The following is a 16,551-nucleotide window of genomic DNA, read 5'->3' on the forward strand; positions in this document are numbered from 1 at the left end:
GCACCCATACAGGATGCCAGCACCACAGGCAGAGGGTTAATCCACGCTGCCACAGTACCGCTCCCAGGAGGTGGGTCCTTAAATAAACCTTGCCACTTGAGGACCACAGTTCGCTTTCCAGAGTGGTGAAGCTCAGGAAGCCAGATTTCGTAGAATGTCACTTATTTTTCCCTGAGAAGATACAGTACAAGTTGCTGTATGGAAAAGGTTTAGTAATAGTAGTCAGTTTTGACCTAAATATGAGAATTTGGAATCCAAAGCAGGCAACTCATTTATTGAAAAATGAGTTTTTGTCTTGGTTTTTAATTTCTTTAGTACCTTATTTCTCATTTTTCTCCCATTTGTCTTTTTTTTTTTTTTTTTTTTGACAGGCAGAGTGGACAGTGAGAGAGACAGAGAGAAAGGTCTTCCTTTGCCGTTGGTTCACCCTCCAATGGCCGCCGCAGCCGGTGCGCTGCGGCCAGCGCACCGCGCTGATCCGAAGGCAGGAGCCAGGTACTTCTCCTGGTCTCCCATGGGGTGCACTCCACTGCACTCCCTGGCCACAGCAGAGAGCTGGCCTGGAAGAGGGGCAACCGGGACAGAATCCGGTGCCCCGACTGGCACTAGAACCCGGTGTGCCGGCAGCGCAAGGTGGAGGATTAGCCTACTGAGCTGCAGCGCCGGCCCCCATTTGTCTCTTAACATTAATCAGGTTACAATATCGGAAAACAGATTGCACGGGTGATTTTATCAGCTCATAATGCCACCCACAGGAAAGTCAGATCCGGTACATGGTACATTGTTAAGGCTCTCTTCTCTTGTTTCTTCTCTCTCTCTTTTTTTTTTTTTTTAATAAGTATCTTGTTTAAGCAATTTTAACATATTCATTTTCTTTGTATTTGAAAGATAGAAATTGTCCATTTTTACTCCCCACATGCCTGCAACAGCCAGCTTTGGACCAGGCTGAAGCCTGGAGTCAGGAACTCAGTCAAGGCTTCCCATGTGGATGTTAGGGCCCCAACTGCCTGCCCCATCACCTGTTGCTTTGCAGTGTGCATGTTTGCAGGAACTTGGAACTGGCAGCAGAGCTGACAGTCGAATCCAAGCACCCTGTTATTGAATGTGGGTGTCCAAAGCAGGGTCTTGATCGCTTTGCTAACTGCCTGCTCCTCTGCCTCCTGATTCTTTGCACATTGGCATTTTACTTTGTGACTGCAGGCTGGTTGCCCTGAGCTCCAGATTCATCCTCCTGGTTTTAGTGAGGCTTCTTCCTGCTTGAGGCCTTCCCCGGGAAGAAATCTGGCTTCCTCTGTGTGTAGGCATACTCCTGTGGTCACTGTTTGGACTGTTGTGGTAGGCAGCCTGTAAAAATCATACAGTTGGGGTTGGAAGAACTGGTTTCCCCAAAGGAGATGAGGGAGCCTGCTGTATCCAAAAGAAACAAAGTGTGCAGGAAGAAGTGGCATCTGTCCACTGGAAAGAACTGGGTCTGTTTCTACAGAAGCGTAGAAGTGAAGTCTCAGATGGTTAGTTGAGTATCTGTCAACTCTGGTAGAAGTATTAAAGTTGCCTCAAATCTTTTAAGAACTGTAAAAAATGTGTAACTCGTTGTAGGTCTAGAATACCCTAAACTTCCATTTTGCTACTAAAAAAACCCAGCCCATCCCAACCTGAAATACTGTGTGTAAGCTCAGCAACCTCCATTGTAAAGAACCTTCCCAGGATTCTGGTGTGCACTGAGCGTGGAGAACTGTGAACGGGTCTACCCAGTATAAAACTAAAGTAGTGCTGCAGTTTCTATGAAGCAGAGAGAATCAAGGCAGCAGATAAGTGATTTTTTGCTGAATTGGAAACTCTGTTATAATTGGCAATACCTCATCTGTATATAATAGGTTCTTGAGAAATATTTGGTCATAATATTGAATAGGACAAGGTTTTCAGAGAACTGAGCTGACATTGTTTTGTTTAAAGCCTTTTATTCATTCAACAGCCATTTATTGTTTTCTGTGTCAGGCACAGCTGTCACAGAACTCTTAGAAATGTAGAAAGCTAAACTGTAAGCAAATAAATCATAATGCAATGTTGTTAGTGCATAGAACATACATTTCAATTATTGCACTAAGTGCTCAGACCTTTAAAAAGGTTTGGAGTGAGAGCATTTCCTGTAGCTTGTTGACACCACTCCCATGCAAAGTGTTTGCATTTTTTATGTTAATGAAGATCCTTTGTATTATAAAATGTCTTCATCTGTTGTGTGCAGTGCACGGACAATGGGCAGGAATTCAGACTCAGCTCATACACACAGGGAGTCACTGTCCATGGCATCATCTAAAAACTAGCAATTGCTTTAGAAATGCCTGGTACCTAATTACGCTATCACTGTTTCAAAAAACTAACTTAAGTTTATTTCAGAGGCTCCAAAGCTTTGTTTTCAGTGCCCTTAACTCAGGAATTTTTTCCACAGGGCTCCAGTGCCAAGAAAAATATTGTACAGATATATTTATTAAGTAATTTGGCCCACACAACTTAGAAATTGTGTCGTAACTCTGTTGTCATTTGAGAAAATAACATGGACATTTCATTGTAAAATAACCACAGTTACTTAGGGGGTATTTGTGCCTGCCGGGCATCATACATCTTCTCAGACCACCGGGTCAAAAGTGACCACTACCACCCTCTCTTCCACCTCCTCAAGAACTGGGGCACAGTGCTTACTTTTCACAGCAACCACTGACAGCCCAGCTTCCCAGAGATGCACCACTGAAGAAGAATGCATGTTAATGTGTTGAAATGGGGAATTATCTCAAGCTTGTAGTTCCCATAGTATCATATAAGGCAGGTCTGCGTGTTTCCCTCGAAATGAAAATCCCTGGCGAAGTCTCTGGGTGTTTGCTGCGATACTTCGATAACACAGTTTGGAAGTTTTGATCTTATTTTATGTGATTCACAGATGGGAGAGTCTGCTGCACGGCTGAGCTGAGTTTCTCTAGGTCACCAAGGCCAGTTGGTTTATCTTTGAACCCTTCATTTATTCAGGCCAAATTGGTGTAAGGGAGTACTGTCTTGTACCCTGAAAGTATTCACTATTGTCCCGCTGCCCAAAATCCAGCTGTTTCCATTCTCTTCCTTTGCCATGTATGTCTGCTTCTAGAACCATCTCAGCAGCACCATGCTGTGCTCTTCCCTTGGCCGTGAACCCCCTGGGACCAGACCTTCATTTGTTCCTCAGTAGTGTATGTCTGTACATAAGCTGCCTTGGGAATAGTCTTAGAGGAAGTCTTAACTGTTAAGTGATTGAGTGATTACTGTGTTTTAGGAGTTAAATTTTATTAATCTATAGATGTAAAGGAAGTCTGGGTAATGATATTGCTACAAAAATATGTTTGAAAAATTAAGGCTTAAAAAGCTGTATGTTTAAGTTTATACATGTATTCAAAAATTGACTGATAAATTGCCACGTGTCACATATGGTGGTGGCCCTTGTGAACACCAGTTTTGTATGCACTCTTTCTGAAGGAGTACAGCTACCAGCAGGCACTGGAGGTGGACACAAGGCTCTCTGGGAGCACCAGCCTAGAGGAGATAAAGTAGTAAGATTCCTCCAGGTACGGGTACAGAAGTGAGAGGGCACGGCATAAGTGGAGAAGTGTGTGTAGCAAAGGCAAGCTTACAGTGCAAGGAAGTAGTAAAAGACCGTCCTGAAGAGATAAAGGGATTGTTACGTGCTGTGAAGTTTTGAATATATCCTAGTTTTGAAAAGTCACTGAGGTGCTTGGAAATGGTGAATGACATGATCATATTGTTATATTGGAGAGGGAGATGTAGATACAGGATGAGCAAGGAAAAGAACTTTGTAAAGCTGGAAGAAATCAGAAACTGCTTCAGCCATCTAGGTGAGAGGTGAGGGGAGCTTGAAATAAGGCCACATGGGAATGGGGAGAGTGAAGGTGCAGAGTACTTAAGGACCAGGATGCTGAAGAGCTGGCACTGAGAGAGGCAGAGTGGGATGCCCTGGTAAGCTGCTTGTAGTTCTGGTAATGTTGTTAGCAAGATAGGGCATAAAGAGGAGGAACGGGTTACAGAAGTAAGAGTATACATTCCATTTTGAGCAGGACGTTTGAAAATCCTGTCAACAGTGGCATGGTGGTGTGCAGCAAGCAGTCGAAAATGCAGTCTGATGTCTCACTAAGAGAAGGTAGACCTAGTAGTCAGCAGTCTGCAGTTACCAATGGGACATGTCCTGGAAGACCCATCTCAGAATAGTCCTTTCTCTGAATCTTACATTCCAAGTCTTGAAAATAAATATTGCCAAATGACTTTTTTTTAGATTTATATATTTATTTGAAAGGCAAAGTTAGAGAGAGAGAGAGACAGATCTTTTATCTGTTGGTTCACTCCCCAAATTGCCGCAACAGCCAGGGCTGGGCCAGATCCAAAGCCAGGAGCCAGGAACAACTTCTGGATCTCTCATGTGGGTACAAGGGCCCAAGCACTCGGGCCATCCTCCGCTGCTTTCCCAGGCCATAGCAAGGAGCTGGATCAAAAGTGGAGCAGTTAGGACTCCAAACGGTGCCCAAATAGGACGTTAGCACCACAGGAGGCAGCTTTACCACTGCACCACAGTGCCAGCCCCTTTCCCAGTGATTTTTAAGCAGGCATTTGTCTTGATGGACATTATCACCGTGATCACATCTGTTATGTAGCATCCACACAGCTGTGGTCCTCGATCAGGCTCTTTGTTGAGCTTGGAGGGGGAATCTCATCTCCTTCAGCGTTGAGTTCAGGAGCTTGGCCCATGCAAGTCATTCTACCAGTGAGAGGGCTTCATTCAAGAAAGAGGGTAGAAACCTTATAGAGAGGCCTGAAGAAGCTCTCTGGACATCTCAGGAAAATATTCTTTTAATGAAGAGCAAGGCCTCTGTTTGCCACTGTACACATACAGAAGACTTAGACTGGCTACAGCTCTGTTGCTACAGCCTCAGACTAAAACTGACAGTCGGGGAAGGACACAGCTGAGAGAATTGTAGAGAAATGACACAGAAATACTGAACGCACTGCCGCTGCATCTGTTTATGTCTGCTGTTCTGTGTTATTTTCAGAGAAGTGTGTGTGTGTTGTATATGAGTCGCAGTGTTACTCTATAATGGCGTTGGAGCTAGCCTGATGTTAAATGGTAACTCGTGTGGGGTGTGTGTTTTTGCATATTGAAAGGCAGAGGGAGATCTTCCATCCACTGATTGATTCCCCAAATGCCCACAACAGCTGAGGCTAGAACCAGGCATTCTGACACAGGCATTTGACATCCCAGGTGGCATATTCGATGCCAGATGCGCAACCCATTTTCTAAAAACTGAAAGTACTGTGAGCACAATGTCTTGTAACAGATACAGGAGGAAGACAAGAGAAGAATAAGGAGTTAACTTGTGAAGTACCAGGGCATGAGAAAGAATGAGAACAATATTAAGTTCTCGTAGGAATCAGACATGAAATGATACATTACAGATGTTTGTTACTCATAATGGTGTCTCCACTTTTACTGTAATACAGTACACAGTTTTTTATGTGACATAGGAGGAGTAGGAGGAAGCTACATGAAGTAACACAGTTTTTACAGTATTGCTGTAGGCAAAGACCTCCACGGTCCCTCAACTTACGTGTAGTCCTGGCTTCAGCAGTTACAGGGGCCATTTCACGCTAGCTCTAACTGCCTCCTCACCCAGACACTTTGAAAGGAAATGATCGACATCACATTTCACCCTGAAATATTTCAATTTTTTTTTTTTATAAAGCAGCTTTGATGAGGTATAAGTGATACACTGTGAATGGCATGTTTTAAAGTGCACGGTTTCATTTGTGGCATATATCACTGGAACCTTCAGCGCGGCTCAGATTGTGGATATTTTGACCACCCCTGAAAGTTCTTCAGGTGTCTGTGTGGGAACCCTTCCCCTGGGAACCGCCGATGGCTTTCTGTCAGCATACATTAGTTTGCATTGGAGTCAGAGTATGTACCTTTTTGTATTGCTGTGTCTTTGACTCTACTTCATTATTCTGAGACTCACCCAAGACGTCTTTGTTTATAACAGTGTTATCCTACCCCAAAATAATCATCTAATACCCAGTTTTAAAATTTCTCCATTGACAAAAAAGTGTATATGTAAGGTTGGTTTGTCCATATCGGGATACAAACAGTGTTCACAGTATAGCAACTCCTTTTAAAGTAGCCCTGTCATTTCCTTCTCCGCGGGCCTGCTCTAAATGATTACTTCATTATCTTTAATAATGTGCTTGTTGAAACGCATGCAGATATGTTGTGGAAGAGATGGTTTGTTTAATTGCCTCCACATCAGCACAACCACTCATGTCTGCATACCCTAGTTCTTGACCTTGGGCAGAGTAAAAGTTAGTATTTTAAGGATGGCAGAATTTGAAGTTGGACAGTGTTAAAGGTCCCCCTTAGTGAGTACAGCGCGTTTCCAGGAAGCTCAGTGGCTGTGCTGCTGACAGCAGTGCCAAGTGCACCATTTCCTGTTTTTCTCTGCAGAGGCCTGACGCTGGGATTCCCCTGGTTTGCACATGATGTAAATCGTGTGTCTGTCTTGAATTCTAAATGTAACACACGTGTGCACACACAGTCATTTCTTAAATGTCCATAGTGTGCCTGGAAACAGGTTTGCGTATGTTAGTATTCACTTATTCTGAGTGTCCGTCTTTGGTTCTTTAGGAGTGTTGTGACAGATGTCACAAGAACCCCTTGACCTGTGACCTGCCTTCTCTGGAACCTTTTACCACTGGCAATCCTTTTTCTTTACCTCTTTCCCTGGATATTTCCCATCAGAAACAGGAGGTCAAGTCTCCCCATCGTAAAGGGAAACCATTGCCTTCACTCCCTGTTCTCTCTTCAGCTGCTGCTCTTCTTCCTGTCCAGAGGTGGACTTCCCTCTAGAGTTGTCTAGATACTCTTGGGTCTTCCTGCTTGATGGACTTGGGGCTCACTGAGGTACCCTTTGAGTCCATGTGTGAAACCAGTGAAAGGCCTGTCTCTTGTTGGTTCTCTGCTTCTCCACTCTGTTGCCTGCTCCCTCTGTGACACACCTTTGAACCTCCTCCTGACTTTCAGGCTGTCTATGGGGCCTCCTTTGGAGAGTTAATTCTCCACTCAACCTTTGAAATGTGGACTCCTTTCCCATTTAATCTCTTTGAGAACCCTGCTTCCCTATATCCACCTTGCCCTCTTGGGAACATCTCTCGCATGTCTTTAAATTCAGTGTGTCTTAAACAGAATCATCTGCCTAGAACCTGGTGTTGTTCTGGTGTTGTTAGTCCAGGGTTCTTCACTTTCTCTACTCAGATCTCAAGGACTGTACACACCCCTCAACTCTTGCTGCCCTGTCAGTTCCCAAATGCAGCCAGTGAACAGATAGTGATTTTAGTCACTAAACACCTCTTTTATTTATTTATTTATTTATTTTGGCAGGCAGAGTGGACAGTGAGAGAGACAGAGAGAAAGGTCTTCCTTTGCCGTTGGTTCACCCTCCAATGGCCGCCACGGCCGGTGCGCTGCGACTGGCACACTGCTGATCCGATGGCAGGAGCCAGGTGCTTCTCCTGGTCTCCCATGGGGTGCAGGGCCCAAGCACTTGGACCATCCTCCACTGCACTCCCTGGCCACAGCAGAGAGCTGGCCTGGAAGAGGGGCAACCGGGACAGAATCCAGCGCCCCGTCCGGGACTAGAACCCGGTGTGCCGGCGCCTCAAGGTGGAAGATTAGCCAGTGAGCCATGGCGCCAGCCTAAACACCTCTTCAGTTTCATCCACTTCTTTACCTCTCTGCTGTTGAATCAAAGTAATCAATTGCCTTTTACCATCATGACCATAGCAACAACAATAACTGTGTTAACTACAATGGCTTCACCTTTTGATCGCCTCCAACCTGCATTCCACCTTTAGCTTGTGTGGTTTTATAGAATTCTGCCATGTGGGATTGTCTTGATAAGATTTGAGGGTTTGTGAACACGCCAATAGATGTGCACATTAGAATTTTATGTTTAAAAGCTGCTTTACACAAATTTATAACTTGCCTTGGTTTTGAGACAAGCTGCTGTTTCAGTAGCAGTGTACTGTTGAGGAAGGGAAACTGGGAGGTAGAGTTGGTTTCAGGACACTAATCTGGCTATGCCTGGGCCCTCTCCCAAATAGAATATTGTCTCTCAGGGGTCATGGGACACTCGGGATGGTCCAAGATATTAACGTGTATCTGTGGAAAAATCTCACATGCTTAGTGAACAGCAGGGTCAGGAGGTGCGTTCAGTGAGGTGCATGGACATATTGGTGGGAAAGGGACTGCTGGTTGCTGAAGTCACTGGGAAACAGGGAACGAGCACCCTGAGAAAGTCACCCAGAATTTCTGAGAGTCAAACCCCAGGCTGGGTGAGTTTGAACAGAGTTCCCATCATAGCCAGGAAAGAGCAGCAAACAACAGTGAACACATTAGGGCCAGATCGCACAGTCTCCACAGGACAGCATAGCAGATGGACCTGGAGGTAGTTGGGTATAAAGTCAGCTTGTGATCAGTGTGCTTTTTTACTAACAATGGAGACTAATGATCATTTTATACTTGTGTCCTTAAAAAAAAAAAAGGAAATCTTAAATGGTTGTACAAATATGTGGGTTATCATAAGATGTCATTGTGTTAGTCCAAGAGTTAGATATTTTTGTGTCCTTGATCAATTTATTGTACTATTAAGCAAAGTCATTTATGCACAGTTTATAAATCTGTCAGAGTAACTTTTTTGTCAGATCATTTTCTCAACACATTGTTCCCCACATTTTAGAAAAGGCGACGACGGATCGACCGAAGTATGATTGGAGAGCCAACCAACTTTGTACACACGGCTCACGTAGGATCAGGAGACCTGTTCAGTGGGATGAATTCAGTGAGTATGCTGATGCTCATGCACCGAGAGCCTTGAGGCACAGAGTAGGAAGCCTGTTTGTGGAGACACAGTGCGGAATGGCTGTGTAGACATTGAATAGAAATACAGACAGTGAGCCCAGGAGAGAAAAAATGAAAAACCTCATCACTCCTACTTTGCCAACTTATGTATTTAGTTTTGGTACTAAATTCTTCAGGCCTTCTCTTGAATAAATTATTTAAAACTTAAAAGGATGAATTCAGAATGGAGGTTGATAGTTCCATTGATTCTCATGCCTTCACCAAAAAGGAACAAGAGATGAGCCTTTTAATAATGTTGGACTTTTGCCAGGCAGCTGACTTTTTTTTCTTTATATATTTATGTATTTTGGCCATGTGGCTCAGTGGGTTAAAGCTGTGGCCTGCAGCATCAGCTTCCCATAAGGGTGCTAGATCAAGACCTGCTGCTCCACTTGTGGTCCAGCTCCCTGCTAATGTGCCTGGGAAAGCAATACCCACTTGGGAGACCCAGAAGAAGCTCCTGGCTGGCCCAGCCCTAGCTGTTGCGGCCATTTGGGGAGTGGACCAGAGGATGGAATAACTCTCTCCTCTCTCTGTTTCTCTTTCTCTGACTGTAAGTTGCCTTTCAAATAAATAATCTTTAAAAAAGTATTTATTTGTTTGAAAGAGAGACAGTTGTCTATTGGGGTTCACTCCCCAGGTGGCTATAACAAGCAGTGCTGGGCCAGGCTGGAGCCAGGAGCATTTTATGTGGGTCTCCCATGTGGGTGGCAAAAGTGCAGACATGTAGGCTGTTTTCCAGGCCATTTGCAGGAAGCTGGATTGGAAATGGAGCAGCCCAGACATGAGCTGGTGTTGTAGGCAGTGACTTTACCTGCTGTGCCACAAGACCAGCCCCACAGCTGATTTTACAAACATTTTTACTGCATTCCATTCATAACATATTACCTTCTACCTAACATTAGAGTATTTATTGTTTACCAGTTTACTCTGAGTTCTCATATATGTCTCTTAGAGCAAGGCAGCAAAATTTGATGTTTTGGGCAGTAAAATTTGAAAAATTAAAAATATAGACAATCTGATATTTGTTGTAATTAGAGATTTCAGTGAATTGTGCAAGGATTTAGAGTTATTTAGCAAAACTGTTGTAATCCCTACCATTTAAGAGAAAATCAGAATGCAGTATTAGAAGCCACAAATGAGGGTTCTCATTGGGTGTTGCCTCACTTTTGCCCTTAAGGAAGCCACAGGCATACGGCCCTCTTTCCCCCTTGCCTAAAGTGAATGGGTCCTTGGTGATCCCTAGTGTTCAGAACCAGAAAGCCAAGAAGCCTTTGAAACACAAATTATGACCCACACTGACCAGGCAGCCTTGGCCCCAGACAGCACAGGAGAACAGGGACTTTTAAAATAGGTAGGTGAGTATCCTGGATACCGCCAACAGAGTTGTCCCCCCAGTTCCTAGGTAAGCAAAGGAATGACATTGTGGCTTCCTGGAAAGGAAACAGCTTGTTTGTTCTAAATCTGTAGGAAGAGTACTTTGTTTCACTTGACTGCTTTTGTGTAAACTGGTTTCGATAGCTTCGTTTTCTGGATCACAGAGTGAAAAGATCACACAGGACCGTATTACTCGAATCACTGTGGTTATTATAATACAAGGGGGCTTCAAGAAGTTAATGGGACAAGCACATATTATGAAAAACCATGCACCGATTTAAAATGTGTTTTGCACACGTTTTTTCATGAACTTCTGAAGTTCTTAGGGGTGTATAATTAGAATGAATTGTTTCAAATTTGTTTTGTTGAATTTTAATTTCTTAGCAGCAGATACTTTCTTCTTCAGATTTTTAAAAGTATACAGGAAGAATTAAGTTTAGTTTGGATGTTAAGTAGCAATTTACATCTTGCTCATGTACATGTGAATTACTCCTCCTCTGCATCGTGTCTCAGTGAAAGGCTCTCAGTCGTATGCATAACTCCTTTGCCTGCCTTACACTAGGGGAGAACTGTGAGACTGTTGACCAGCAAGAAGGGGCTTGTGCTCCGAGTCTCCAGGAAGCCTTCTCTTGACTTTTTAGGAAGTTATGTCATTGTTTCCAGACTAATATGTCTCCCAAAGGTATTTCGTCTGCTGGTCCACTCCCCAAATGGCCTCAATGGCTGGAGCTGGACCAATCTGAAGCCAGGAGTTTCTTCCGGGTGTCCCACACCGTTGTAGGGGCCCAAGCTCTGGAGCTGTCCTCTGCAGGCCATTAACAGAGTTGGATTGGAGGAAGAGCAGCCAGGACACAAACCAGTGTCCACATGGAATGAAGCAGGTGCCCCAGGTGGAGGCTCTGGCCTACTACGCCACAGCGCTGCCCCCCAGTCGTTTTGTAGTAGTCAGTTCATGTATGAATTGGTGGTCTGCTAAGCAATACTCGGCATTTTCCCCCGTCTCCACCACCTGAGCTGAGTTGAGGCTGTTGTGGAGGGAACTGCTGAGTCAGTTGAGTCTGCTAAAAGTCTCAATCCTACTCGCAGAAGCCTAACTCATACAATTAGGTTCTCCTATGCAGTAATAACCACAAATAGATATGCTATTTATCTAAAGAAGTAATTTCTGTTAAGTTTTTATATGCTAAGGACTGAGCAGCTAGTATTATGGACATGACTCGATGCACAGAAGATAGCTTTGCTTAAGCTGTATTATTAGATGGTCAGAAGACTTGTAATTCCACCCCTCCCCCCACCAAATACATTGTTCTCCCAAGACAACTCAGAATACTATATATCCACAGTCACAGTGAGATAATGAGTCTCAACACTGAAAGATTAGAGGAAGAATACTTCAGTTTTTAGAATGGCATAAAACCAGAGATCCTGTTTTTTAAAAACAAGCCTGAGGGGCTGGTGCCATGGGTTAATCCTGCACTTGCTGCGCTGGCATCTCATATGGGTGCCGGTTGATGACCCAAGTGCTTGGGTCCCTGCAGCCACATGGCAGACCTAGAGGAAGCTCCTGGCTTCAGATCAGCACAGTTCCAGCTGTTGCGGCCATTTGGGGAGTGAACCGATGGAGGGAGGACCTTTCTGTCTGTCCCTCTCACTGTCTGTAACTCTACCTCTCAAATAAAATCTATTAAAAAAAAAAAAACAGGCTTATAGATTTCAGGTATTTTTCTTGTATATTAGATGTCCCACTGCATTTTATATTTTGCTAGTATCTTCTGTTAGCACATATTTAACCTGCCTTATTGCAACACAAACGCAGGCAGGCATTTTCCTTCTTTAAACGTAATGCACTCCCTTAGGGTCACCAAGAAGCAGGCATGGCCTGCTTTGTATCACAGGAAGTGCTCATTTAGTGTTGATGAGTGGACTGTGGAGTGTGCTGGCCTGGGAGCTGAGGCCACGCATTACTCCCCCAGAGTGACGGCTCCTGCTCCGTGGTGCTCGTCGCTTCCGAGACGCTACTGCTAGTCACTGCTTTCCAGCTGTCTAGCTGGACTCCTTGATTCTGCTTCCAGATGACTTTGTCAAAGTGAGCAGATAAGAAGCCTGCTATGCAAAGAGGACAAATAGTTCGCCTACTTACAACAGTGTTAACAAACTTGGACTGTGATCTGTCTTTGGATTCTTGGACTTGAATTTTTTTGGTAACTTTGTGAGGCTGTATTAATTAAGATGGTAAGACTTACGTTTGCTGGTCCAGTTTCTGTTCGTTCTGATTTTATTCTAAGTAATTAAGGTATCAACTATGAGATGTCTTAAGTTGATTGCAGTTATTTAAAGTGACCAGTCTCATCATTTGCCTTTTAAACTGGAAATCTGTTTATGGGATTATTACTGTTTCCCAAAGTTGTCCTTCTGAAAACACCAGCTAAGACGGTACCAGAAGGATCACTTCAGTTGTACGGAACCTTGCACCTCATTTTCATTTGCTTTATTTTTAGGTTAGCTCCATTCAGAACCAAATGCAGTCCAAGGGCGGCTATGGCGGGGGCATGTCTGCCAACGTGCAGATGCAGCTGGTGGACACGAAGGCAGGATAGCCGTGCTTCCCTCCCCGTGAGTACCTGGGGCGGATGAGGCCCCCGCATAGGCGCCACCAGCCTTCATGGAGCGCTGGGGAAGGCAAAAATATTTTAGTTGGCTGAGTGTGTTTCAAGGGAATGTCCTAGGTAGTTACAGGAGTTGGCGTGTCAGTGTTAAATTGTGTTTTTTAACGAAGTTGAAAACCTTTGAGATGTCCGGAAGGGGAGGTGGCTTTGCTTTCTGTGTCCTTTAAACAGCAGTGCAGTTATGACTGGGAACACGGGCACTGTCTCATGAGTAGTTCTGTAGTTAACAGCGTACTATTTAGAACTCTTACATTACAAATTAAAAGGCTACTTTCTAAAATGATAAACCCTGAGAATATGAAAGTAATTTGATTTTTTTTCTTTTGGTTTGTAGGTTATTGTGAATTTCTATATTTTTTGTCCACTATTCTCTAAATTTGGTCTTGTGATTGCATTTCTCTTATTTTTAATTACAAACAAGAAGTGTGATGACAGCTTGTTCACCTCCTTGTGATTCCTCCGCTGAGATGTTACTGTTTTGCTTCAAGAAGATTCTGTCAGCCGAGCCCTGCATTCCCTTCAGCTGCCGTGCATGCCTTTGGACTCCTGGACAGAGCTCTGGGGTTGTAGCTGGATTTCCCAGTTTAATCAGTGTGGATCTGACCGCAGCATGATTTTTCTTTGTGAATGCGAACACCATTTTGTAGTTCTTCTCCATTTTAAACATTGTTCTTTCACTTCCACCCCCTCTGCCTTAGCATTTTCCCAGTAAGCAGGGACACACTGTTATTTGCTAACTTGTCACCACGGATGCATACTTGCAAGGGGTGGGACCCACAGGCGTGACCTTTTTATCTGAAACGTCGACAGACTAGGGCTGTGTGTGCTTTCTGCAGGCGCTTCGCTGGGAGCCCTCAGGATGCAGCGCTGAAGGGTCCTCGCTGCTCTGGGTTAGTGATGCTGCTGCTGCTACAGCACCTCGCAGCCCAGTGTGGAGGCGCAGCGTGGCGTCTGGTTGGAATTGCAGTAAAAGCAACGCTAGCGTTCTGACAGCATTCGTCTGTTGTAAATGGTCAGGGTATTTATCTGAGCGCCAGGACCTGTGAATGCGAAAAGGTGTGGTTCTGTATCTGCGTGTGGGGCAGTCTGCTCCGCCAGTCTGATTCTGAGCATCTTCACTGCTCTGTGTACGCGTCTCCCTTTACCTGTTCAGTTACGTTTAATACGACGCTGTCCAGTGTGTGGCGCTGTGGCCAGTGCACTCCGCCAGGCCTCTCTGAAGTGTACATGTTTTGCAGGCCATGGAAGTCGGCAAGAACAGCACACTGACCTGGCTGAACCACTGCCAGGGAAAACAGCCTTGGCTCAGGTTCCAAAATATATTTATCCTTTGCTGATTTTGTGTATTTCAGATACTTCTGTAAATGTTTCTTTTTCTACACCAGAGTATTGTTACGCCCCAGTCAGTGGTTTGTGTTCTGCTTAAACCCCAGGTCCGATTTAGGCCTATCCCACGGTATTTGGTAGGATTAACGTTTCATGCAGTGCTATTGAGGAACCGTTGCCCTCTGCTTTCACTTACCTTAGTCCCAGGTGCTGGCGAAACGCTGCCTGAGCGGAGTGTCAGGTTGACGCAGGCAAAACATGAATGCATTTCTCCTCCGCATCTTCCCAGAGTAGAGCACCAGCGTACTCCATCCTTGTGTTTTGCCATGTTGAGCCTTCCTACCTGCCAGTTCCAAGCACAGAGAAACAATCTGTCAAGGCAAAACATTGGACTCTTCAGAAATAAGCAGTTTAACAACTTCTAAACCTCACTTCCTCTGCTGTCATTAATTCATGGTGCATCCTGGGATCTGCCCAGCTGCACTGCTGGTGTGAGCTCTCTGACAGATGAGGGTTTTTGGCATTATGAGCACTGAAATGATTGTCTACTTCAGTTGTGACTTGTTGTGCCTGTCATTTTGCTCCTGAAACAAGAGGATCAGGAGCCGTTGTCCTTCGCCCAGCTCCTGGTTTATTTTATTCTTTATTCTCATCGCTATGTTTGCGGCTTCTCCAAGGAGCAGTGCGTGCCGGCAGCGCAAGAGTGTTTCACGGTGAACCCTGGGCTGGGCGCTTCAGCCTTTTGCTGTGGTGCAGCTGCCGTAACCCCACAGGCCCAGGGACGACCCCTGTAGAGCAGCCCGTGCCATTATTCAGGGAGGCGGCTAACCCCGTTCACACGTGGGGCCATGGTTCCCAGGAGGCATTGCTCCCTTTAGCAACACCTCTCTGAATCGAAGATAATTTAATCAACGGAGGTCCGGCTCGAGGTTCACGACGCTGTCAGTACTTTGCTAACAGCTGCTCAGGCGAGGGGAGCGGGACGAAGAGTGATCCCACGGATTGGGGCAGCATCCGCTTTCACTCGTGTTACTAAATTATAGCAGTTTCATTAGAGAAAAGTTTGCCTTGATTTTGTTTAAAATGACTTCTGCTTAGCACCCAGAAGATAAAATTGACATATTTTTATAATATAAGCATACTTTTTTTGTACATTGTGTTCATTCTTGAATAAAGTGAGTTCAGTGTTGGCTTATAGATATTAAAAGAAAGTATTGATTTTGATTCAATAAATGTTTTCTTCCAATCCTGTTTTGTTTTCTTTTCTCTGAATAATCTTCCATTTCTGTTTAAGGGATCCACATATAGCACCTTTTCAGCATGCTTTTCATGTTAAAAGAGGGTTTCAATTTAATATGTACTTAGAGAGGTTTGATTCATGCCTGGGTTTTTTATTTTTCTTTAACCTGTTAAATTACTTTTGTATTCAGCAGATTCAGGGTGACTCCCTTACAGAGTGATTTTACACCCCAAGGAACATGTGGCACTGTCAGTAGACATTTCTGGTTGTCACAGCTTGAGGAAGGGGAGCCGTGGGCTGCTACGCATCATGTGATTCCAGGACAGCCCCATGGCTAAGACGTCACAGCTAACCAAGGGTTAGAAGAACATCTGCTGTCGGCACTCCCACCTCGCACAGACCACAGACCTCACTGCACAGGGCCATGCGCATGGGTCCGTGAGAAAATTAGGGAAGAGAGTTTCGGGAAGTTCCGGTGACTTCTGTCCTCACTCCCTGTCAAAGACTCTACAAGGAAACTGGCTTAAAATCCGTTGTTGACAATGATTTCTAACGATCCTAGTAAGGATCTGCAGTTAGGCTGATGCTGGGGCTGTCCACAGGTGCAAGTCCCAGTCCCAGCTTCCCAGGGACTCAGGTTCCCGGCTTGGCCACGCCTGAATGCTGTGCACAGCTTGGGAGTAAACCGCTGGGTGGGAGGTCTTTGGCAGCCTTTCAAAGCTACAGAAATGGACCTGTATTCTGAGTTTCTGCTTTTGAAGGACATACACAAAGACACATCCATGAAAGTGTAGTCGAAGGCCGGAGCCGCGGCTCACTAGGCTAATCCTCTGCCTAGCGACACTGGCATACCGGGTTCTAGTCCCGGTCGGGGCACCGGATTCTGTCCCAGTTGCCCCTCTTCCAGGCCAGCTCTCTGCTGTGGCCAGGGAGTGCAGTGGAGGAAGGCCCAAGTCCTTGGGCCC

General features: G+C 45.0%; 1 long non-coding RNA gene across 2 annotated transcripts in view; it reads left to right on the forward strand.

Moving 5' to 3' along the window:
• Positions 1–15,592, forward strand: part of LOC100353408 (CDC42 small effector protein 2) — a 103,305-nt gene extending 87,713 nt beyond the window's left edge. The window contains exons 3-5 of one of the 2 annotated variants that reach the window (XR_007918940.3): positions 8,817–8,918; positions 12,853–12,967; positions 13,355–15,592. This is a non-coding gene — a long non-coding RNA (CDC42 small effector protein 2). The remainder of the gene's footprint in view (positions 1–8,816; positions 8,919–12,852; positions 12,968–13,354) is intronic. The other variant, XR_007918941.3, reaches the window with a different exon arrangement.
• Positions 15,593–16,551: the final 959 nt, after the last annotated feature.

The sequence above is a fragment of the Oryctolagus cuniculus genome, chromosome 6 (assembly GCF_051225735.1).
Source record: "Oryctolagus cuniculus isolate XC-2025 breed Fujian yellow rabbit chromosome 6, ASM5122573v1, whole genome shotgun sequence".
NCBI lineage: Eukaryota > Metazoa > Chordata > Mammalia > Lagomorpha > Leporidae > Oryctolagus > Oryctolagus cuniculus.